Source organism: Dendropsophus ebraccatus, chromosome 6 (assembly GCF_027789765.1).
Source record: "Dendropsophus ebraccatus isolate aDenEbr1 chromosome 6, aDenEbr1.pat, whole genome shotgun sequence".
In the NCBI taxonomy this organism is placed as follows: domain Eukaryota; kingdom Metazoa; phylum Chordata; class Amphibia; order Anura; family Hylidae; genus Dendropsophus; species Dendropsophus ebraccatus.
In genome coordinates, this window is record NC_091459.1 from 126399979 (window position 1) to 126424914 (window position 24936).

General features: G+C 42.6%; 1 pseudogene; it reads right to left on the reverse strand.

Moving 5' to 3' along the window:
• Positions 1–7864: 7864 nt before the first annotated feature.
• On the reverse strand, positions 7865–23358 carry LOC138795067 (cytochrome P450 2K6-like; annotated as a pseudogene).
• Positions 23359–24936: the final 1578 nt, after the last annotated feature.

Consider the following 24936-nt stretch of genomic DNA (forward strand, 5'->3'; position numbering starts at 1 on the left):
GAAAAGAGAATAACAATGATTGGATGGCATAGTCACGACCCAATAACATATATACGTGTGTTCATCCAGTGCTACGTGCTGCTACGTCATACATAAATACAAAGGGTAGTGCAAGCACTCTGCTTACCAAGTGCTCTGAGCTGCTGATATGTGCTCGATCTAAAAAAATTGTAGTATGCGTGTTCATCCAGTGCTACGTGCTGCTACATGATACATAAATACACAGGGTGGTACAAGCAGGCTGCTGTGCTACTATAAGGCTCCGTTTACCAAGTGCTATGTGCTACATAATACAGCCAACCAGCTGTACCTATAAAATATTCATACAACCTTTAATAACCAGGTAATTCACCTGTATAACATCGACTTGTGACTTTATTACCAGCGATTTTGGGGTGTCAGATGCTTCCCCTGCTGTCCCAGTTGCATTCCAGTGGTGTTGGCATCATTTCCTGAGGTGTCATTGTGGACTTGGTGACCTCCAAGTGGTCGAATAGATGTTTTTCAATAAACAAATACTTACTCCCATAGACTTTAATGGGATTGAATATTCGATTGAATATTCGAATATCAGGGAGATATTCGAATGAATATCGAATATTCGAATATTTCACTATTCGCTCATCACTAATCCTGAAGGTCTTACTTGAAGACCACCCTAACATTTGGCGTCCCTGGGTGAGCTGGTAAGTGCAGAAGTCTTCCAATACCTGAAGACCTGACATCTATGCAGACGGAGGACCAGGGGACACACAGATTAAAACACTGGTGTATGGTAAGAGCTTTCCTTAAAATCTCTGTGTCTCCCCATGTCTTCTGGACTGTAAGTCGGATCTTATGGTATGTTATAGCCTGTCTTCTCATACTTCCAGCCCAAATTAGAATATCCATGTGATAATTAAAGGGGTTATACAGTGCTACAAAAACATGGCCACTTTTTCCCTACTGTTTTCTCCAGTTCAGGTGCGGTTTGCAATTAAGCTCCATTTACTTCGATGGAATTGAGTTTCAAAACCACACCCAATCTGGAGACAACAGTAGGGGGAAAGTGGCCATGTTTTTGTAGCGCTGGATAACGACTTTAAGGGTATATTGGATTGGAGTTTTATGTGTGTCTGTCTGCACTTTCCTCTTCTACACTCCTGCTTAGAAAGTCAGTGTCATAGACACACACCTCCCATGACATGTTCAGCATTGTAGAGAATTTGGAGAAAGTTTGAGGTGTGCTCGCTTGTTTAGTTATAGTCTGTTTGCTCTCTGGCTAATGTACAATGGCAACAAGTGCAGGTTGGATCAATGATAATGGGCTGTGTGCACAGCCTAAGGCTTGGTTTGAAGTATCGAAAGAAATGCACAGAGAGGGTTGTTGGCTTAAGGAGAGAAGAGAGGCAAAAATGATAAACATATCCAGTAATATATTTAGCCAGGTAGCAGAAGATAGGAAACAAGAAGGTAAATTTGTGCAGCAATATACAAAATTGAGATACCTGCATTAGAGAAGGGAGAAAGCATGTACAAAAAGCATAACATGTATGTGTATGGGAACAGGAGGTGGACAGCCTAAAATCTGGTCTTGTTTTATGTGTGATGTGACGAATCCTAAATTCCATTACTTCTTATAATTAGGGGTCATATTCCATGTCCCCAAAGCTCCTCCCCTGCAAGGGAGGGGGCACGAAGCTGCGCACCTAGTATTTATGCACATTGTAATATTTGTCTGAAGCTTATTGATAAGAAAGCAGCTTCTATAACAGACTTTTGATTATTCTGGTTATCTGCCCGTAGAATGTGAAGGCGTTTACTTGGTTAATGTATCATAGATACATGAATACATGAAGAACACGCACTCACAGATGTTCACTACAAGGGGAAATTACACTACTAAATAGAGATAAATGTATGGTATACGCATCGTATTCTTTATGAAATTGCCTATATCCCGTAAAAGGATTATTCTTTGAAAACTTTTATGTTTTCAATGTGAGTTCTAACTGATTTTTAGCGAAAGAAAGTTATTATGGTACCAGCCATGTCTAATGTTTTTATTGTTTTTATTTGAGTGATAACAATTTTGTGATGATTATAACTGTGATGTTTCAAACCCCCCGCCCCCCCCATCCCTAAACCAACACCCGCATGTCCAGTTATTATTTCTATTCCGGTGGTAATTTTCGCTTTTGGCATTTCTGCCCCCAGCCCTGCTATCTTACCTATTGTGATTGAAGACCAATAGGGGTTGACAACTGTTCTTCACATTTATGTGCATCTATATATTTATAATGAATGTCAAGAGAAAAGTGATAATTGGCAAAGATCGAGCATAGAATTTTATGCACTTATTAAGAACCCTATGAGAGCCCGGAGTAACTTATTGTTACTGTATTATACAAATTCCTATTAAAATTACATAAATACTATATATATATATATATATATATATATATATATATATATACATACATACACACAAATCCTAATAAGTTGTAAGCAAAATTGTCTTTTCTACTGATTCATAAATATGTGTCGCAACGTTTTATTGTTGTTATTTTTATTGCACAAGTGTCAGGACGGGGAGGCAGGGACAAGACACGACAGTGAGCCTCAATACTGAACCCACCAACTATCCCTACCTACTCGACTCAAGCGGCCCTAGGTAGCTGCGGACAACCACAAAGACGTTCCCTGTACTGGTTATGTGCACACAGAACAAAACAGACAAACAAACACAATATAGAATAGTCAAACAAGCAAGGTCAGAACCAAATAGGCAGCACAGTACAAAATCAGGTAACAATTGGATAGTCAAAAAGTCAAGCAAGAGGTCAGGTAACAAAGTCAAGCAAGCAGAGGGATTAGGTACAGGGATTGCAGGAATAGACAGGGGATCTGGGATCAGGGTATGAACCGAAATAGCCAACGCTTGGGGACTGCCTTAGCTTTCTTTTATGCTGAACAAGAGCCCGGTCTGGATTCCCATTGGACCGGCGCTCAGATCTTCCAGGTTCCAGATAGGCAGAGAAACCAGTCAGTCTAAAGACCTACTCAGCTGGATTAATAAAGTCTCCCAGTAATCAGTTTAACTCCCGCATTGCCAGGAAGCTGAGAAGCTGTGTGGCACACAAAAGCAAAATCAGGCCCAGTTTACACCAGGTTACTGCACAATCCTGAAAACAAGCTTAAAGATAATAGATCAGCGCTAGTTGCTGTATAATTTCTTACAAGAATGCGGCAATGAGGAAAGTTGAATAAATACCAACCTGGGATAATATACTAAGCCAATAGAAGACATAAAACAAAATTATTGATTAGTTAAGGAAGCTTTCCAATAATAGAAATTGAGAAATTAAAAGGAGTCTACCTGGAACACCTGTATATTATGAAGAAATGTTATTATGGTTTTCCAATGTTGTTAACAAAGGTGTAGAGTGTTATACTTGGCTATGTTATTGTATACCTATAGGCCAAATTAAGCAGATGAGCTTAAAACACCACAAAAACTTTTATTTTTGTGACTTAATGATGTTTATTGTGTTCATTTTTGTTACTTCTTGTGTTTGAAATTTCAAGTGTCAGTGTTCAAAATCTGAAAGATGAATGATTTGCATCCCCAAATATTAATGAAAGTTTTAAGGTCTCAGTGTAGATAATCCCAGATTTTACAAAGATGGATGACACGAGACAGGATATACAGTGACCTCCACGCAGAATGAGGTGCCACTAGAGCAGGCATGTCCAAAGTCCGGCCCGCGGACCATTTGCGGCCCACGTTCCGAACTTTTACGGCCCCTCAGGTTTCCAGCAGCAGCAGATACCTTTGCCGCTGCCACTCTAGTGCACGAAAAAGGAAAGCCGAAATCTCGGACATCGCAAGATTTCGGCTTTCCTTTTTTGTGCACTAGAGTAGGTCCTGTTCCCACTGAGCAAAGCTAGCGGAATTCTTCAGCGCGTACAGAGCAGAAGCGCGCGCCTCTCATAGACTCCCATTATGAGCGGGAGGCTAACTGCATTCCGCGGCGGACAATTCCGTTGCGGAATTCAGGTAGCTTTGCTCAGTGGGAACGGGGCCTAAGGCAGATTGATTAAACACCTGTTTAGATTTGTCATACAAGTCAAAAAGTATGCAGTTTTCAATAAATTTTTTAATGGTCCAAAGAATGTCAAGCAAAATGGTCGGCCCTCGCAAATGTTGACTTCATCAAATTTGGCACTCTTCGAAAAAAGTTTGGACATGCCTGCACTAGAGCAACCTCCCTGTCCAAGGTGTGAAGACAATGGCTGAACATGATAAAATGGTTGAAGGTAACTTTGATCACCCACGATTATGGGTTGGGTCCCTGGGCAAATAATGAGTAACACTGATCGAAGATCTAGCGCTGCCATAGAGAGACACAACATTAAGGTTCAAACAGGTAACCCCAGAAGCCAAAAGGGGGACAGATGATGGATGAAGCTGTCGATGCTGAAGTTTCTGGCCTCTTCCCAAGGTAACCGTACAAAGTGAACAAGTGGATGGGGAGAGGTGGATATGTTTGCTTTTAAGTCTTTTTCAGAGATGAACAGCGAAAGGCTGAGAGACCATCGGATGAAGAAGAGGTACAGGGTGAAGATGGCATCCATACAGTAACAAACTGTGTTTGCCGGGAGCCTTGAATCTCACTGTAAGTTATTGGACAAAACCAGCAGAAGGAAGCCATGTGTAATGTGGTGTAGTATCCTCACATTGGGCGGCCCAGGGGTCAACAAATATAAAAAAGGGGTTTGTGTAGATCTGTATTACCTACACCTGTCATAACCTACTGTAGGTAACCCAATAAAGGTGCCTGTCTGCATAGTCTGTGATATTCTTGCCTATTTCAGGGAATGTAAGTGGACTTCATCCAACTGCCACAGGTGGCCTATATAGGTATGTCCTTATAGGTGGTCTATATACTGTAGGTATGTCCTTACAGGTGGCCTATATAGGTATGTCCTTGTCTGTATTGATGTCTTATTTACAGATTAATCAGAAGTCAACTTGTAACCACAAATATTGGAGAGCAAGCTCTGCAAAGCTCTGGGATGATCCTAATCCTGATGATATGGGCAACCTTGCTTCAAGTCAAAACAAAGGGATTGATAACCAAAATGATAATGTGGTAACCAAGTGGTTTAATGCCTCAATGGCAGTAGCGACTTTTCGGTTTGATTTTTGACCTTATATAACATCTCATATGACCCTATCAATCATATGCTATGTGACGCCCTCTCAAAACTGTATCCTTCAGTAAAATTAGATCAAGTCCCTTCTAGAGTTGTAGCGTATCCAGGAAATTATACCTGTTTCCACAAACAGGGAGTGGGAAGACGGTGGGAAACTTAAAGAGGACCTGTCACCCCCGGTGACGGGGTGACAGGCTCCCGAACCCCCTTTAGAGCCCCCTATACTCACGTGATCCCGCCGGGTCCCTCGCGCGCGCTGAGAGATGAGTACAACACTCATACAATATGACAGGAGAGTCCAGCGCTCCGTCATTCTCTATGAGCGTTGGACTCATCTCTCAGCACGCGCGCCGGTCTGCAGCGGCTGAGATCTCCGTGACTCGACCATCTCCAGAAGCGGGACCCGGAGGGATCACATGAGTATAGGGGGCTCTAACGGGGGGTCGGGAACCTGTCACCCCGGCATGGGGGGTGACAGGTTCCTTTTAACCTCAGACTTCTGTGCAAAGACCATCCCAAAAGATGAGGATAAGGACGGGTACAAGGCTGATTGGTTTGTGAACCAGAGTATAGCCATCACTGACATATGGTGGTTGTGCGGTGACATGAAGCTGAGGCCAAAACTTCCTACAGTTTGGATGGGTAGCTGTGCCCTAGTACAAGTATTAATGCCATTCCAAATAATTTCCTCAAAGGGACCTGAGAAAGGGAGACCGAAAGTGTTTAGAATTGACAGCTTGAGTAGACAAAATTTTGACGGGTCACCCATAAAAAGACGCAGTAGATGGGCCAGACGCAGACGCAGACTGTAATCCATGAGGAAATGTGAAGAATCCCCAGGGGGATCCTTTGACTCAAGAGTCTTCATAGACAGTATTGGGGTCCCTAGAGGGGCGCCAAATGAATTTAAAGCTAAAAACCAAATTGCTGCTGGGTTTGAAACAATTCTCTTTTGGTGGTCCACAGTTAATAAAAATGTGGACTGGATAAACTATATATATCATAATCAGCAGAGATTAATAAATTTCACATGGGACGCAATCAGGGGACTAGCTGACCAGCTAGGTCCAACCTCACTAATAACCTGGCAAAATAGAATGGCTCTTGATATGATATTTGCAGAAAAAGGAGGTGTTTGTAAAGGCTGTACTTTTATCCCTAACAACATAGCTCCTGATGGAAGCGTCACAAAAGCGATCGCCGGCCTTACATTCCTATCTTAGGAGCTTGCAGAGAATTCTAGAATCAACAATCTTCTCCCTTTCTTTTTCAGATCCCAGCATGCAGAGGATTACGACGGATTCGTTTGAACTACGTTGATGACCGGTGGACTTTAATGTTCAATAAAATGGTCAACGAGGGGTGTGGGGTGTTTTTATTTGAATAAAAAAGAATTCTAGGTGTGTTGTGTTTTCTTTTATTACTTTACAGACTTAGTAGTGGAAGCTGTCTGATAGACGGAATCCATTACTAAGTCGGGGCCTAGTGTTAGCCGTATAAAATGGCTAACACTAACCCCCCATTATTACCCCAGTACCCAACGGCACCAGGGGTACTGGGAGGAGCCGGGTGCCAGTAGTCCAGAAGCGTCGAAATTGGCGCTCCCGGACTGGGCGGCAGCAGGCTGGTAATATTAGGCCGGGGAGGGCCAAAATAAATGGTCCTTCCCACCTTGGTGCTACTAGGCTGCCGCTTCTTGGTTTTTAACCTGGCTGGTTATGGAAAGGGGGGGATCCTATGTGTGTTTTTTTTTTTTAAATAAATAAAAAACAAACAAACACATAGGATTCCCCCCCCCCCTTTCTGAAGACGGAGCGTGCAGGATCCAGGGAAAAGCAGAGCACAAGAGAAGCCCTGCAGCATGGACAGGTAATGTATGCACTCTGACATCGTCAGACGCACACTGCTATTTAACGTAGCGATGCGTGGTTGGCGCCCAACAATTATAGGTCCAAACCTTTATCAACGATCACCCGATGATCGGCTGATTGTTGTGTTTATTACACAGAGCGCTAATCGGCCAGATAAAGCTGATTTAGCCAATTATCATTCCCTGTAATAGTACCCTTACTCCATAACCCGGGCACTCCCTCTCATGGCTGCTTCCTGCACTCATTAAGGGTCACCATCAGCATGTTTCAAATATAGATAAGCAATGTCTGACTTCATTTGTGTGATCAGCAATCAGGACACTGACTTGTAAGGATTGCGGCTTCTATCCAAAGGCTTGTGGCAATCTCGATCAGGGTGAATACTGACTACTTATACTGTGACTGCTCCATCTTTCTCCCAATCCTGGTCAGAGAGAGGTGGAACAGGCAAAAGAGGATGGTCCTGTCAGTTAGTGCACATCTATCTGCTGTGAGTTACTGTTAATGAGCGTTGCAGGGTCCAGGGTTAGGATAAATGTTGCTGCCCACCTTATAGTACAGTGGACCAAGTTTATTGTAAGTGATTACTGCTTACCGGGGTAGGTAAAGGGGAGTGGACAGCCGAGATAACCAAGCAGCATGGGCAGCAGAGGTGGTGCAGTTGGAGAAAGCATTTTGTACCAAGGTGGCGGCCTACCCTTTGTCCCAGCTCTGACTTTTTTGAACTATACAATGACTATGATATATTAGAAAAACCCATTCAGAGATTGGGCAACCACAAAGAGAACTGTCCATTAATTGCGAGGAATTGCACAGATCTGATGCTTCTGTGGGTTCAAGGTTAAGCCGGTGGCAGCGGTGAGATCCAGTTTTGCCCCATGAGGAGCCTTGAATGTGAAGTTCTGCAGCAGCTTTATAAAGAAGAGGAAAAGCTCCATCTTAGCCAAGTTCTCTCCAGCACAACTTCTCCTCCCTACAGAAAGGGAAATAGGAAAAAGATATAAATATATGAGAATCCATCATGGCGTCTGGTGACAGAAAGGACCTCCAAGTAGTTGCAGGGTCCAATATCTTTACTCACCAGCAGAAAATGGTATGAAGGCCTCATTTTTGACAAAGTTTCCATCGGAATCCAGAAAATGTTGAGGGTAAAACTCATCAGGTTTCTTGAAGTATTTGGGGTCTCGTAGGACAGATGTCAGGGATGGAATGATGTGAGTCCCCTGCAAAGATTCATACATGGTTATCTGTGGTGAGATGCAGAGATGAAGAGTTGAAAGTCTTCATGACAAGGCGGACTATGTGGGCAAATAGTAGATCTATCAGTTTGTATCCAGTACCGTATCAAGCACCAACACGTTTAACTGAAAGAGTATGATTTTGCCTGTTTTTACCTCCATATTGTGTCTTTGTTTATTAATATTTTTGCCCCCGGATTTCCTTACTAATGCTCCCTAGCACACTCATTGATATTAGCCTAAATCCATTCAATTCAAGATGACCATAGTCAGTATTTTTTACTTTTATCTCATACCTTTGGTATAACGAAGCCCTTCAAGGTGACATCTTGAGTGGTCATATGTGGCCCATTAAATGGTGTAATGTTGGCGAATCTCTGAATCTCATGGATAACAGCGTCGGTGTATGGCATGTGTTGGCGGTGCAACAACTGAGGCTCTGCTGAACCAATTATTTTTTCAATTTCTTCTTGAATATATTCTGTAATGACATTTTTCAGACTTAAAATTTTCTCCAGTCACCGTCCAGGTTTACTCATGCGATAATTTATTGCCAGGGTCCTTATGTATGTGGCAATACCAAATATGTGTACTTTTTTGTGCTTATTTGCATTGGGGGACATTGGAACATTCATGAACGTCACGGCTCCCTGGTGTACGCCTGCTGTATGCCCCACTCCCCCGATGGAAAGGCAGTAAGGGCTTGGAGGAGCGCAGAAAGGTGCTCATTTACTACCTGGAAGCAGGAGAAGATTTTGTATGTCGGCCGTCCATCAGCCCAATTCAATAAGAGACAAGGCCTAATTTAATACTACGGACAAGGAGAGAAAGAAGCGCTGCACCTCACACCTATGGCTGACCTAATGCCTCTCAGCTACATTTAAAAACCAACGCCAGGATTTTGGTATATATAGTTTGATAAAACCCCAATGCCCCATGTACCACGTGCACTCCTCCTGGTAAGACCCACGTGACCGCAATCAGCAGGAGGCACCTGTGCACACATGACTAGTACTTCCTTTTTTTCCCATTCTACCTGCAGGAGCAATGCTGAGTGGTGGGAACTTTCTCCGCCAGCGCTGCCTGCTGGGTATTGGGGGGCCCTTGGAAATTGGTCCTGTGACATTGGGGTTGCAGGACCATTCTATGGCGTCCCTTCCCTGTTTGTGCTCGCTTCGGGGGGTTAGTGGTTGCTGACTGACAGAGTGGTGAAGTAGTGTAGGGACTCATGTGAACCAGGCGACCTGCACGTGGTACATAGGGCAATATGGTTTGATCAAATTATATACCAACATCCTGGCGTTGGTTTGTAAATGTAGCCGAGAGGCATTAGTGTCAGCCATAGGTGTGATGTGCAACAGCTCCTTTCTCTTCATGTCCATAATTTAATACTGGCATACAAAGTATGCCGTTCTTCATAAATTTCCCCCTATGTGTTTTTTTATTTATTTCTTTTTTACATTTACACTTTATTTTACTGTCCAATCTAGGGGACTGCTTGAATGTTTAATAAAAGGTAAGATACATTGCAGTGCTGATCTGCTTTGATCTAGTCTGATCGGCTTCTCTAGTAATGACAGGTTGTCATAGCTACTAAATAGTTAATCTTTTTTTTTATTGTGATTTTTATTTAATTATTTTTTTTTTACTGTCTAAAATTAAAAATAATTCTGAAATCTTACAGTTCCCATTCTTACCACTATGCCTAAAACTAAGCAGAAAATTCCTGTTCTGATTGTGATGATAAAGAGGAGTCTACTGTAAAGCAACCTGTACAGAGTTACAGTAAAAGCTGACACATGAAATGACCTTTCAAAGCTCACAGAGTAAATCCAGTAATGTTTTCCATTCATGCCAACTGGGCAGCTCCGGTCCTAATTTTAATATGACCAAGTTAGAGAAATATCTTCTTACCTTGAATGTCAGGATACTTCATCATTATTAGAAGACCCCATCTCAGGGTGGTAGAAGTCGTCTCCGTTCCAGAAACAAACAAGTCGGTCACAAGAGTTGTGAGGTTTTCATCATGAAAATATAATTCTGGGTTTGGTTTTTCCTGAAATGTGCAAAATATAGAATATTATCCATAGGAGAACACTACAGGAACATATGAAAAAACAACGTGTATTGGATCTCTCTTTTTTGTTATTATCAGGGCATAACATCATGGTATTTTAGGTCAAAAATTCTTTGTCAAAGAATTTCTCCTAATAATGTGGTTGGAGTTTTGTTTTGCAGGTAGAGGTCACCACTAGGGGGGGATCTGAGGAGCTCACTGCAGGCTGTGTTAGGAATGGAGTTTTAGGCCTTGTTCACACATAGTATACTATCAGTCAGACATACCGCAGCTGATAAGTACTGGAAGACTTATAATTTTTAAACAGAAATATTTAAAAATTGTATAATTTCTTTAAAGTACCCCTGTAATGTATAAACAGTATGCAGTTGGCTCTGAAGCTCCCCCTAGTGGAGGCTGCTGGTAGCCAGCAATTTATCTATGCACATAATTTTTTTTTTGATCTGTATCAGAAAACTGAGCTTCAAATACTGTAAATGAATAGAAGTGTGTCAGCATATAATTTTAAAGGGGTTGATAAGCAAAAAAAATTAAATCTTTCAGATGGTGCCAGAGATTTATAATCTACTCTGTCCTGCAGGAAGGGATGTATTCTTTCCAGTCTGGAAAGCAAGAGAGGTTTTCTATGGGGATTTGCTGCTGCTCTGGACAGTTCCTGACATGGACAGAGGTGGCAGCAGAGAGCACTGTGTCAGACTGGAAAGAATACACCACTTCCTGCAGGACATACAGCAGCTGATAAGTATGGGAAGACTGGAGACTATAAAATAGAAGTAAATTACAAATCTTTGTAACTTTCTGGCACCAATTAATGTAAAAACTTTTTGTTTTCCAGAGTAGCCCTTTAGCTCTCTTAAATCCTCCCAGCCACTATCATCAAATGTCTTATCTGATTACTTTACCTCTTTCTGTTTAACCAGAAAACAATCTATAAAATTCCTCTGGTCATTGACATCCAGTTGATCCCTTTGTTTTGTGAAGACCTCTCTAACAAATGAATGAAATTCATTGATGGTCGGTCGAAGGGTTTGGTGACTTCCTGGAATCCAGCGCATCACGGATGGAAACGCGTTGTACAACTGTGGAGGAGAATATAAGAGAAGTCATTACCTATACACTACATGTATGCAAGAAAAACACAGCACGTTTACTAAAATCTACTGAGAAGGTTAGGGTGGCAGAAGAGTGCGGATCCGTATCAAATATAACCCATCTGAACGTTGTCTTTCTAGAATTTTTTTTTTTTATAGTGTGACACATAGGAGTTAAAGCGTAATACAGTTGTATCTACGGGCCTTCTGTAAATCAAAGTGATTCCAAACTTAAGATACATCTGCCCGTAGGTTTCGTCTTAATGCACTCGCTCACAGTGCAGGGTCGGGCTGTGTAATACGGTGTGGGGTTGGGCCTTGTTATACATTTTTTTTTTTTTTACATACTTTTAAAACATCCTGTTTTATCTTTAAAATGTATTTTGCTTTTTTTTCCCCTACTTTTTTTTGCATCAGTTTGTGTTTACTGTAAAATAGATGTTTTTATTCTTTGCCCTTAAAGAGGAACTGTACCCAAACCAGAAAAAAAAGGAGATAGCATCGATATTAAATAGCCTAATGTGTAGAGATGAGCGAACCAAAGTTCCTGAACTGAGAAGTTTGCAAAAAATTTTTATTTGGGAACAAATTTGATAGTTCGCCATTCTTACAAAATGGTGGCCGCACATAGTACATTATATTACAGCAAAAGTGCATGTGCAAGGAGTTATCCATATTGCTTTGTAGCTGGGTTATATATTTTCTATAGTAGCAAGTCAGCTCCTGTGCAGTGAACTGAACACAGACATTTACAATAGCTAGAGACAAATAGGCAGAGGCAGGGTTAGAAAGGGTTATAGAAAGTTGATTAGGTATCAAAAACAGATAGAGGATATTGTGATGGTAGTTGTGTAAGTAATGTATCTATGGCTCCTGTCCTGCCACTTTGTGTGTCTGTACACTCAGTTCACAGCTCTCCTGGGTGAAGTTAACCCAGTGAGCAACCTATTAGGTAATCATAGGGGACACCCTTGGTGTTGGAAAGGTGCAGTAGAAACCAGCCAACATGAAGATGAGGTATTATTGTTCAACAGTGACTTTACACAAATGGGTAAAAGTCTTTTATCTGTGGAGTACTTTCAAAATCTCAGTCGGCCACAAATGGGTCAAAAATGCAAATTTTTCTTATATACAACCCATATACCTCATATGCAATATAATAGCAGCATAGCTGAAAATTCACAAATAAAGTGCAATAGGCATAAATATTGCTCTAAACATAAACATAAGTTATAAAGTGGGATTTCTTCTGCCTAATGGGAAGCACTCAAAGTCCTTGATAAGGCACTTGTAATCAGCGTTCACTATGATACAAAGTAACCCTTAAACTTTTTCCATATTAAAGTTTTCCTATAAGCACCCGTAAACAATCATCCTCACTGGGTTCCAGGTTATGTATACAGCCTCTGGCAATAAACAGGGTACAGCCATGTACCTGGTCTTTCATAACCTTTACATTTGTTGAACTTCTGCACGGTTCCTTTGGGTTCGAGTGCTCCATGCATCTCGTGATATCCCACTCCTGCTTCTTCCTCTGGCCCACCCATGTACGAAAGGTCAGGGGTGGGGTAGAATGTGAATTTGCATGCAGAAATGTGCAAAACAGCTGCTTCACCCACAAAAAGCAATGAGACATTTAAAAAAAAATCTCTATTGTTGCAAAAAAAATAAATAAAAAAAATGTATGTTTTGTACATGTGTTTTTTTTCCGGTGCAAGAGAGTCCCAATAGTCCTACTAGTGTAGCTGCCACAGTTTAGCTGTTTAAGTGCTATTAGTTTAGGCTTTGGTACCAACAAACACAAAATGTATGCCAAAATTCGGCAAACCTGCCAAAAGAAACAAAGGGTATATACACTACGACCATGGTTCCATAGACTGCTATTCTCTACCCCTGTCCCAGATGTTGACCACTGAAACTCCAGGCAGTTCTCAGACATGTGTCAGTCTCTATCCAGGTAAAGTCCCCCCCAAAATATTCACCCACTACATATATACACACACACACATTATATTATATATAATTATTTTTTTTTTTTAACCTCAAGCAAAAAAATAAACATATTACATATCGCAGCTTAATGTCTCACCAAAAGACAGTGTGCAACCCATGCCCCGAGGATTTTCCATACACACATCCCCATGACTATGGTTAACAGAGGACATTTCCCTTCCTGTTAATCATAGTCGTGGTGCTACAACTCTGGCAAATAATATTACCATTCGTGTCCCATTTTTCCGGACACGCATGGTAACTGGACAGTAACTCTTCCTGCCATTTTTTAAAGTATCACAAGGGTACGAGCTCGGACAATGGTTCCTGATAGGGTGACATTTTAATGTCTCAGAAGTTGGCCATTAAAAAAAATAAATAAATAGTGTAGAATAAGAACCCCTACAAATGTTACACAGTGTTTTTCTGAGCAGTTTCAAACGACAGGGTTCAAAATGAAAACAAAAATATTTATTATATTGTATAGCTTGGGTGCATGGCAGACTGAAAGTAGTGAAATTTTGTCTCAAGCGGACTTGAAACGGATCCCGCCTCTGTCACTGACTGGCTGAGCGGACTTGAGACGTCACGTCTCGAGCCCGCGTCAGACATCAGGAAGCGACCAGGCACCCGCCGCGATACTGGACCCGCCGCTGGAACCGGGGAGGTGAGTGGACGTCGTTTCCCTCAGCCACCTTCTCCCCGGCCAGATCCCAAAATAGCCCCCCCTGCCGGAGTACCCCTTTAATAAATTGCAAATGCATCTTTTTAAGTGCCCGTTGACAAATTTTCAACTCATTTAAAGCAGCAGATGCCCCCTAAAACCTTCTGGGTTGAAGTAATTTTAAATAACACTGTACATCAACCATGGTTTATTCTGCATGGTGGAAAAATAAAAAAGAAAAAGAAAAAAAAATGCTTATTCAAGAAAAAAATTAATAAAAAGCTTCTATTGTGTCAAACAAGTAAAAATTCTATTACTGTGATGGTACTGATCCAGGGAATAAAATTATAATGCTATTTTTACTACATGGTGAATAGGGTAAAATTAAGGACCAAGAATGAGCTAGTTGTTGGCAGCTGCTGTGTAGTCATTACATTCTTTGAGTGTTTGACTAGATTACAATGAAAACATTGTAAGAACTCACCAAGGCCATGGGGCTACCACCAATCCTCATATTTTCCTTTATTATGGTCAAAAGTCTGAAGCTTTGAATCATCAAAGTCAAAGCGATGGCCGAGTAATATAGATACAATGATGTTGGCAGTAGCAGTGTTCATTATCATGTTGTTGTCGAAGGGTTCACCTGAAGTAAAAGAAATAAGTGAAGTAAGCCAATGTTTAGTAAGCTGAATGCTATATTGATTATATTCCTGTATATAGGAGATAGTATTATAGTAGTTATATTCTTGTATATAGGAGCAGTATTATAGTAGTTATATTCCTGTATATAGGAGCAGTATTATAGTAGTTATAGTCTTGTATATAGGAGCAGTATTATAGTAGTTATATTCTTGTACATAGGAGCAGTATTATAGTAGTTATATCCAGGTATATAGGGGGCAGTATTATAGTAGTTATATTCTTGTATATAGGAGGTAGTAGTGATATGGACATGGAGAGAAAGGAGCTGCTGCACCTCACACCTATGGCTGACACTAATGCCTCTCGGCTACATTTAAAAACCAACGCCAGGATGTTGGTATATAATTTGATCAAACCATATTGCCTCATGTACCACGTGCAGGTCCCTTGGCTTACGTGTCCCTACACTAAGTCAACACGGTCAGCGACCACCAACCCCGCAAAGAAAGCAGGGAAGGGAGAGCACGGAATAGCCCTGTAACCCCACCGTCACAGAACCAAACCCCAAGGGCCCCCCCAAACCCAGCAGGCGCCGCCGGCAGAGATAGCGGCCACCAAGCAACACAAGTGTGAACAAGGTATTTCTACCTGTGCACACACGGTATGTACCTCCTTTTCCTTCCCTTCTACCTGCTGATGCAATGGTGAGTAGTAACACCTTGTTCACACTGTTGTTGCTTGGCGGCCTCCTCCTCCGCCGGCGGTGCCTGTGGGGTCCCTTGTTGTCGCTTGCTTTGCAGGGTTGGTGGTCGCTGACCGACACAGTGTTGATTTAGAGTAGGGACTCATGTGTGCCAGAAGACCTGCACGTGGTACAAGAGGCAATATGGTTTGATCAATTTATATACCAACATCCTGGCGTCTGTTTGAAATGTAACCGAGAAGCATTGGTGTCAACCATAAGTATGAGGTGCAGCAGCTTCTTTCTCTCCATGTTCGTTTTATGGTAGTTATATTCTTGTATATAGGAGCAGTATTATAGTCGTTATATACGACATGCAGAGAGAAAGGAGCTGCTGCACATCACACCCATGGCTGACACAAATACCTCTTGGCTACATTTAAAAACCAACACCAGGATGTTGGTATATAATTTCATTAAACCATATTGCCTTATGTACCACATGCAGGTCCCCTGGTTCATACGAGTCCTTACACTAACTCACTGAGTTGGTCAGCGACTGCAACCCCCCCAAAAAAGGGCAAGCAGGGAAGGAAGGCCATAGAATGGCCCCCCCAAACCCGGAGGCACCGCCGGTGGAGAAAGCTGCCACCAAGCAACACAATTGGGAACAAGGTCAAACTACTCACCAATACTCCTGCAGGTAGAATAGGAATAGGAGGTACTTACCATGTATGCACAGGTGCTTCCTGCTGCCTGCTGATTAGGGTCACATAAAATGTAGCCTAGAGGCATTAGTGTCAGCCATAGGTGTGAGGTGCAGCAGCTCTTTTCTCTCTCCATGTCGTATTTTACTTTTCTCCCTTTTGGCTAGCACTCCTCCTTTGTAAGACCCATGTGACCCAAATCACCAGGAAGCACCTGTGCACACATGGCAAGTACCTCCTATTCTTTCCATTCTACCTTCAGGAGCAATGGTGAGTAGTTAGACCATGTTCACACTTGTGTTGCTTGGGGGCAGCTTTCTCCGCAGGCAGCGCCAGCTGGGTTTGGGGGGCCCTTGGGGTTTGGTCCTGTGACATTGGGGTTGCAGGGCCATTCTATGGCCTCCCTTCCCTGCTTGCGCTCGCTTTGCGGGGTTGGTGGTCGCTGACCGACACAGTGTTGAGTTAGTGTAGGGACTCAAGGGAACCAGGAGACCTGCACGTGGTACATGAGGCAATATGGTTTGATTAAATTATATACCAACATCCTGGCGTTGGTTTTTAAATGTAGCGGAGAGGCATTAGTGTCAGACATAGGTGTGAGGTGCAGCAGCTCCTTTCTCTCCATGTCCGTATTATAGTAGTTTTATTCTTGTATATAGGAGCAGTATTATAGTATTTATAATAGTTAAAAGAAAGAGACGTATGGCACTCACCCAAAAGTAATGGGGTCTTCTATTTATTCATGGACATGAAATGCAGGCAAGTTTCGCGCTACAGGTGCGCTTTGTCAAGCCATAATGTCTCTTGGACATTATAGTATTTATATTGGAGCAGTATTGTAGTAGTTATATTACTGTATATAGGAGCAGTATTATAGTATTTATTGCCACAAAGAGAAAACAGATAACCAGCACAGCGATGTATAGTATGCCCTAGTACATGGAGGTGGATATATTGCTGTGTAGGAGGCTACAACCATATAAAGATGCCATATTCCCGGGGTGCTCGGAGCAGAGGCTAGCAAACAGTCAATAATGAGGTAGGAGAAAACAAGTTCCGCACTCACCGGATCCGATGCAATCAGGCAAATCTTTATTGTGTGAACTTACACATAGCGGGGAGGGGATGGAACAGGGTTCTCAACGCGCCTCCGGGGGCTTTAGCAGGTGGTCGGGAGCCTCTCACCCCGGCACGGGGGGGGGGGGGATGACAGGTTCCCTTTAAGCTCTATTTACTTCAATGGAACAGACTTTCAAAACTCCACCCAATCTGGAGACAACAGTAGGGGGAAAGTGGCCATGTTTTTGTAGCGCTGGATAATTCCTTTAAAGTAGTTATATTCTTTTGCTTATAGGTATTAATATTTGTTATATTTCCATACCAACTCATACCCATTACCTTACACAGTAGGTACACAGTATTAGCCCTAACAGGATGTTCTCATGACTCTATACACACATAAATTACTATTATTCCAGGGCATTTTACCTCTGTAGGATTTAAATGTCTCCACTAAATAATTTGCTTCCTCATTGATCTTGTCTTCTAAGGTTCTCTTCCCCATCCCAAAATCCCGTAATGTAGAAAGAGTGAACCGTCTCATGGCTTTCCAGTTATGTCCATTAGAACAGATAAGACCTGAAGAATAGACATAATGAATAATCTCTGTACTTTTCATTATCACCTTAGTCTATATAAAACATTCTTTTAGGGGTTAATAATTTATATGGTAAAGTTTAGAAATGAGCGAACTGGGACACCCAGAACAGAGTTCCACCCAAAGTTTGGGGTCAAACTCTGATTTAAGTAGAACCAAGACTTTTGCCATGGCAAACTTTTACAAAATTGCACCAACTACATTGCATGAAGAGGACATCACATGACCAGGATATCTGGTGCTGACAAGAAAGCTCCATTGCCAATCAGGAGTAATGTCACAGGCTATATATACACTGTAGGCTGGCGGCCATCTTGGCAGTGGTCATTTTTAACTTGGAAGATTACAGTACGCAGAGTGCAGTACAACTGACTTAACAGCAGCAGGCCCCGGTTTATCTCTTCCTTCAGCATCTCATCAGCATACAGCAAGGGACAGAACTGAACAGGCAGGGAGAGGTAAGGATCCTCTGCAGTGCAGCTGAACTGCTCTAAGGGGCACATTTATCAAGACTGTTGCACAGGTCCTAAATAAAGTCCCGCCCCCACATAGTCTGCTGGATTTACTAAGAGTAGAAGGCCACGCCTCCGTGCCACACCTCCCTCCCGCCGATCAGGCATGTCAGGCATACGCCACAAAAAAAGGCACACAGATTTATGTGCAAACTGGGTGGTTTGTGCAAAAATCTGCACCTTTTCTGGGTCTTATGCCAAAGCTTATATTGATAAATGTCCTGCTACTGGACTACTTTATACCTGTAGGCAGCAGAGTCTAATCTCATTGCCTCATCACCAGTGCATTACATTCACCTTCACTATCAGTCCACCATCCATGCTCAGCTTCCTTGAAAATAAGCAAAAAATGTGCAAAACCCATGTTTTTGCGCTCATCTCTACCTACTATATGTGTGTAACCAAGTGAAAGAGTCATTGATCACATCAGACAGAGATGTTACCGTATCCTTTTGAAAGATCTATTAAAACTGGCACGTTTGGTCTATCAGCAAACTCGTCTGCATGGTTGACAAGAGCTTCCTTTACGATGTCATATCCGCACAGCACAACCATCTTCTGGACTCCCATCTTTATACTGTACACTGGGCCGTACTTCTTAGCCAGCTAGAAGATAGAATCATGATAAGCGTATGAAGCTCAAGGCTGAACTAAGATGAGCAGAAGCCATAAGGTAAAATATCTAATTTTATTAAGTAACTATAGCTTCTGTAGCTGTGGCTTGATGCTTTAGACCTGAATTTTACACTAAATTAAAGGGGTACTCCAGCCAAGCTTGCTTTGTACGGAGCTCTGCCGTCAGAAGTGTGAGCTGCAGAGGGTTGTGACACCCTCCTCTTCAGACACAGCGATGTAATAAGTGTAATAAGCGAGAGTACAGCCGAGAGAGCAGAGTTCAGGTGTAAGGGTATGTGCACACTGAGGAACCCAGGCAGATCACCGGTCGCTCTTCACAATGTGCATCTCCACCCGTGCAATAGACTCCATTCTATGCACAGGTAGATTCCGCTGTCCATCCAAAAAGACGGCGGAATCCACCTGTACATAGAATGGAGTCCATGGCACGGTTGGAGAGGCGCAGCCGTGAGCAGCGGATTCCTCAGTGTGCACATACCCTAAGAATGTGGAGTTATTTGCCATGTCATGTATACTGCAATAATAACTATGGTCAGTAGGTGGCAGCAAAGCAGTAAACTGCTTATATAAGTATATGTTTATGTGTTGTATTGCATGTGAATGTAATTACTTGGATGTTTTGGACTTCTACAAGGCTATCAGTATGCTGTGGTTGCAGTTTTGATACTTCATACCAAAGATAACTTACTGCATCATCACTTAGCAGGAAACAGGAAGTGCTTGTGTGCTGCTAAGGAAGGACTTCCTATCAGTTATCTGAGAAGAGTAGTCACTAAATCCCATACCGTAAAGGGACCTTGCTGCGGGCGGGCACACAGCTCCCAGGCAAGCCCCGCTCCGGACGGATTTCATTGGCTGCTTCACTACAGGCTTCCTAACAGTCAAAATCAGACCCTGCCGGACCCCCGACCCTAATCCGAACGTTTAGTATTAGGGTTGGGGGTCGGATTAGGGTTATGGCCAATGATTTGTCATGTCTAACCCTCCCCACAGCCCCAACTCTAACCCAACCCTCCTGATTAGCACCAACCCGGAGGGTTAGAGTTGTTGTGTGGGAAGGGGATAGTTAAATCATGTTTGTAGTAACCCTAATCCGACCCTCAACCCTACATACAGTGAAGAAGAGTGTACTACTAAGGTCAAAAAGAGAGGAGCCTGCGTTAAAGAAAGCTGACAAGAACTTGTAAGTTAAGTTTTGCTGCATCCAAGTACACCACACAGTGCTAGTGATTAGGGATGAGCGAACTTTTGAAAAGTTCGGTTCGATCCGGTGAACTTTCGTGAAGTTCGGATTCGTACAAACCGAACCTAAAACGAACCTTGCTAATAGTGATGAGCGAATAGTGAAATATTCGAATATTCGATATTCGTACGCATATATCCTTTTATTCGAATATTCGATCGAATATTCTATCCCATTAAAGTCTATGGGAACAAGTATTCGATTATTGAAAAACATCTATTGGACCACTTGGAGGTCTCCAAGTTAGTGATGAGCGAATACTGTTCGATCGAATAGATATTCGATCGAATAGTGAGATATTCGAATATTCGATATTCGTACTAATATCCCGTGAATATTCGATAAATATTCGATAAGCGTTCAAATCCCCCAGCTTCCGGTTTTACCCTCCAAATGGTCAAATAGATGTTTTTCACTAATCGAATACTTGTTCCCATAGACTTTAATGGGATAGAATATTTAATCGAATATTCGAACATTCGCGGGATATTCGTACGAATATTGAATATTCGAATATCTCACTATTCGCTCATCACTACTCCAAGTCCACAATGACACCTCAGGAAATGATGCCAACACCACTGGAATGCAACTGGGACAGCAGGGAAAGCATCTGACACCCCAAAATCGCTGGTAATATTAGACCTGAGCGAATAGTGAAATATTCGATTCGATTGGATTAGATTCACATAGCTCCCGATATTCGACTATTCGAACGAATATCAAATCCCATTATAGTCTGTTGGAGAAAAATCCTTGGGACCTGGAAATCAATATTCAACGAATTGGAGGTCACCAAGTGCACAATGAAACCTCAGGAAATGATGCCAACACCTCTGGATGCATATGGGACAGGAGGGGAAGCATGTATGCATGCCTCTGAGGCTGCCTAATCGCACCATTACGCCAAATTCTGGGCAACAGCATGGCAGTGATCACACAGTGAACCATTAAAACAGAGGTAGCATATAAACCATCCCAAAATTGGTGACAGCAAGCAAGGTTACTGTGTGTTTCCATTCAGTGACAGCAAACAAGGCTACTGGGTGTTTCCATTCATAGACAGTAAACAAGAGTACTGGGTGTTTCCATTCATTTCAGCAAACAAGGACACTGGTTGGTTCCATTCATTGACACCAATCAAGAGTACTGGGTGTTTCCATTCATTGACAGCAAACAAGGTTGCTGGGTGTTTCCATTCATTGACAGCAAACAAGGTTACTGGGTGTTTTCATTCAGCAACAACAAACAAGGCTACTGGGTGTTTGCATTCATTGACAGCAAACAAGGTTACTGGGTGTTTACATTCAGTGATAGCAAACAAGGCTACAGGGTGTTTTCAATCAGTGACAGCAAACAAGCTTACTGGGTGTTTCCATTAAATGACAGCAAACAAGGCTACTGGGTGTTTCCATTCATTGACAGCAAACAAGAGTACTGGGTGTTTCCATTCATTGATAGCAAACAAGAGCACTGGGTGTTTTCATTCATTGACAGCAAACAAGGTTACTGGGTGTTTCCATTTAAATATGTAGTAGCAAATCTACACTCTGCTGACCAAGTGCTTTGTGCTGCTGATACGTGCTAGACCTTAAAAAAAAAAAAAAAAAAAAGAGTAGTATGTGTGTTCATCCAGTGCTACGTGCTGCTACGTCATACATAAATACACTGGGTGGTACAAGCAGGATGCTGTGCTACTATAAGGCACTCTGTTTACCAAGTGCTACATGCTACATAATACAGCCGACTAGCTGCACCTATAAAATATTCATACACCCTTTAATAACCAGGTAATTCACCTGTATAACCGACTTGTGACTTTATTACCGGCGATTTTGGGGTGTCAGATTCTTTCCCTGCTGTCCCAGTTGCATTCCAGTGGTGTTGGCATCATTTCCTGAGGTGTCATTGTGGACTTGGAGACCTCCAAGTGGTCAAATAGATGTTTTTCAATAATCGAATACTTGTTCCCATAGACTTTAATGGGATCGAATATTCGAATTTTAGGAGATATGCGTACGCATATTGAATATTCCAGATTCGTTACAAACTTTCTCAAAGTTCGGTTCGGTGACGAACCCAACTTTTTGCGAAGTTCGTAACGAATCTGGTTCGTTACGGTTCTGTTCGCTCATCCCTACTAGTGATATCAGGGACTCGTAGGGTGCATAAAATCTGTAGAATTCCTCGGCAAAGCTCTCCACCGCGGGATCCCACCTGCCTTAGTGTCAAACAGTGTGTATGGCAGGGCTCACGCGCCTCCGCTCCAAAAATTGACATGTCAGTTCTTGAGTGGAGGCGCGCGAACCCTGCCATAGACACACTGTTTGACACTTAGGCAGGTGGGATTCCACCGATTTTGCTCAGTGTGAACATGCCCTGACGCTGACACCTTATCACTGAAGAGACAGAACTGAACAACAAGTGCTTCACTCTGGGGAGCTGGAGCAGGGTCTATAACTAAGAGGAAGACAGTATTCCCCTTTGGATTACAAATAGTATTGCACAATACTTAGGGTGCACCCCAACAAGAGACCTATCTGGAAGAAATTGTTCAAAGAACACTTACTTCTATTATCTGTTTAAGAGACACTTTGGTAATAAGGGATAATTTGTTTGTTTTTATAGACAATGTTAAATTACGGTACAGTTTTGTGTTATTCTATTGTGCTACTAAAACATATTCCCAGGTCTCGCTTCATCACTTAGACAACATTTTTGCTCCCAGTGGAAAGGTATACTGTTTGGCGTTGTGTACCTGCTGAACCTGTGGGCCCAGCCCTCGATCCTCTTTTACAGGTTCGGATAACATTGCTGAACCAAAGCATTATGACAGGCTCGCTTAGCACTAAACATAACTAGTACATGCCAAGTATATTCACTCTAGGTGCTCAAGCAAGAACATTGTAGATATCCCAATGGTTGGAAGGCCCAATATCAATAAGGAGGATCTGTGGATCTTACCTCTTGAAATGATAAATAAGGCCTCTTAGCATCCAAGTCAAGAATATTTCCAATTATCGGCAATGGCTTCGGCCCAGGAGGATAATTGTGAGGAACATCTTCCTTGTCTTTGAATAAAACAGTTACCAAGAAAATACATACTATGATGGATAGGAGAACTGTGACTGGATCAAGGGCCAACATATCCTCAGAGGAACCTGTGGGGGAGAAGAGAGTCCTAAAATATTTAAAGCTGAAAGTCATATATCTTCTTACGAATGACGATCGTGGGATTTCATGTGTAGGATAGGCCATTCTGAAATACCTTTCCCACATGGTGGATTCACATGGACAGAGCAACACCTTTACACAAAATTTCTGCTTAAAGGTGTAATCCGAGTTACAACACTTGTCCCTTATCTATAGGACCCCTTTAATTTTAAGAAACCACCTAATATACATATTGATTGAAGTGAGCATGGCTCAGAGGATGAAGGCAAAAAAATCCCCTTCTTTCTCACCCTCCCCAGCGCTATGAAGAACAGCATGAAAAAAAAATTGAAGGAAGCCTTAAATGGGCACCAATCTCATTGATCAGCATTCAAAATTGCTTAGCGCTTGGTAATAGCGCATTCATAGAGTGTTTATTTGGCCCTGTCCTTTGGTCAGCCATCAGCTGCACTTCTAACTATCACACAAGGAGATGTGTAGCTGTCGAAAAATAATTTTTAGGCATGTCAGATTTGAGCAATCGGCTGATGAACCAGTGCAGCAGCCTAGGTTGGCCACCATCTGTCCCGATTCTGAATTAAAAAAGCCATTAGAATCAATGGAGCAGCGTCAGAGGGGACGGGGTTTCCTCCCACTGGGGGCGGGCGTGTTTCAGCCCCTGCCCGATACCTGTGGATAGAAGGGCGTTGTACACGGGAACCGGGCCGCTGTTAAAAAAAAAAAAAAACAGACCGTGGCACCGGCTTCCCCATGACAGCGTAGTTCTATCCATTAGTCACATTAAAGAGGATGTACCTGATGTCAGCGCTCGTTTGCTCCTCGTTCCCCACCACTGCAACTGAACGCAGCGGCAGCGAGTGGGTAAGTATAGGGGCGATGCGGGGAAGATGGCCAGGTAATCGCTAGATCGTCCGGGCAGCCCATAGAGGATAGCTGTACAGAGGATAGTGGTCGTTCATGTCGGCTGATCGTTGCCTTCTATTACACGGGCAAATATATGGCCACAACGGCCGATAATCGTTCCGTGTAATAGGGCCTTTAGTCTTTCTGAACCCCCATCATGTTTCCCCAAGATGCAGCTCAGAAACTGCCCTCATAAGTCACTAAATCATCTGCTCTCTCTTACAATTCTTCTAGCCTAGTCCTTCCTCTTTCACTAACAGTTTCTCCTTCTCACCTGCCTCATACAGAAACCCTCATAACCTGGTTAGGATTCCCAGCAAGCTGCATTCTGTCTCTATTAAATGTGCTCTTTGGAAACTGATGGAAACATGGCTACAAGAGTTATGGAACAGGAGTACTTTTTTCCCCAGACTGCATTTTCCAGGTCATTTCACCTGTAACCAAGGGGTTCCGTCCCCGCACTCCTACAAAACACCAGTAACTGTGTCTGCCGTCTCTAACATTATGTCCTCCCTATTTCTAAAACTCAATCTTGCTAAAACAGAGCCGCTTGTATTCCCTCCCTCTGCCCTCCACCTGACATCTCCATCTCTGTTTGTGATGTAACCATAACCCTTTGACAGCAAGCCCGCTGCCTTACATTCCTCA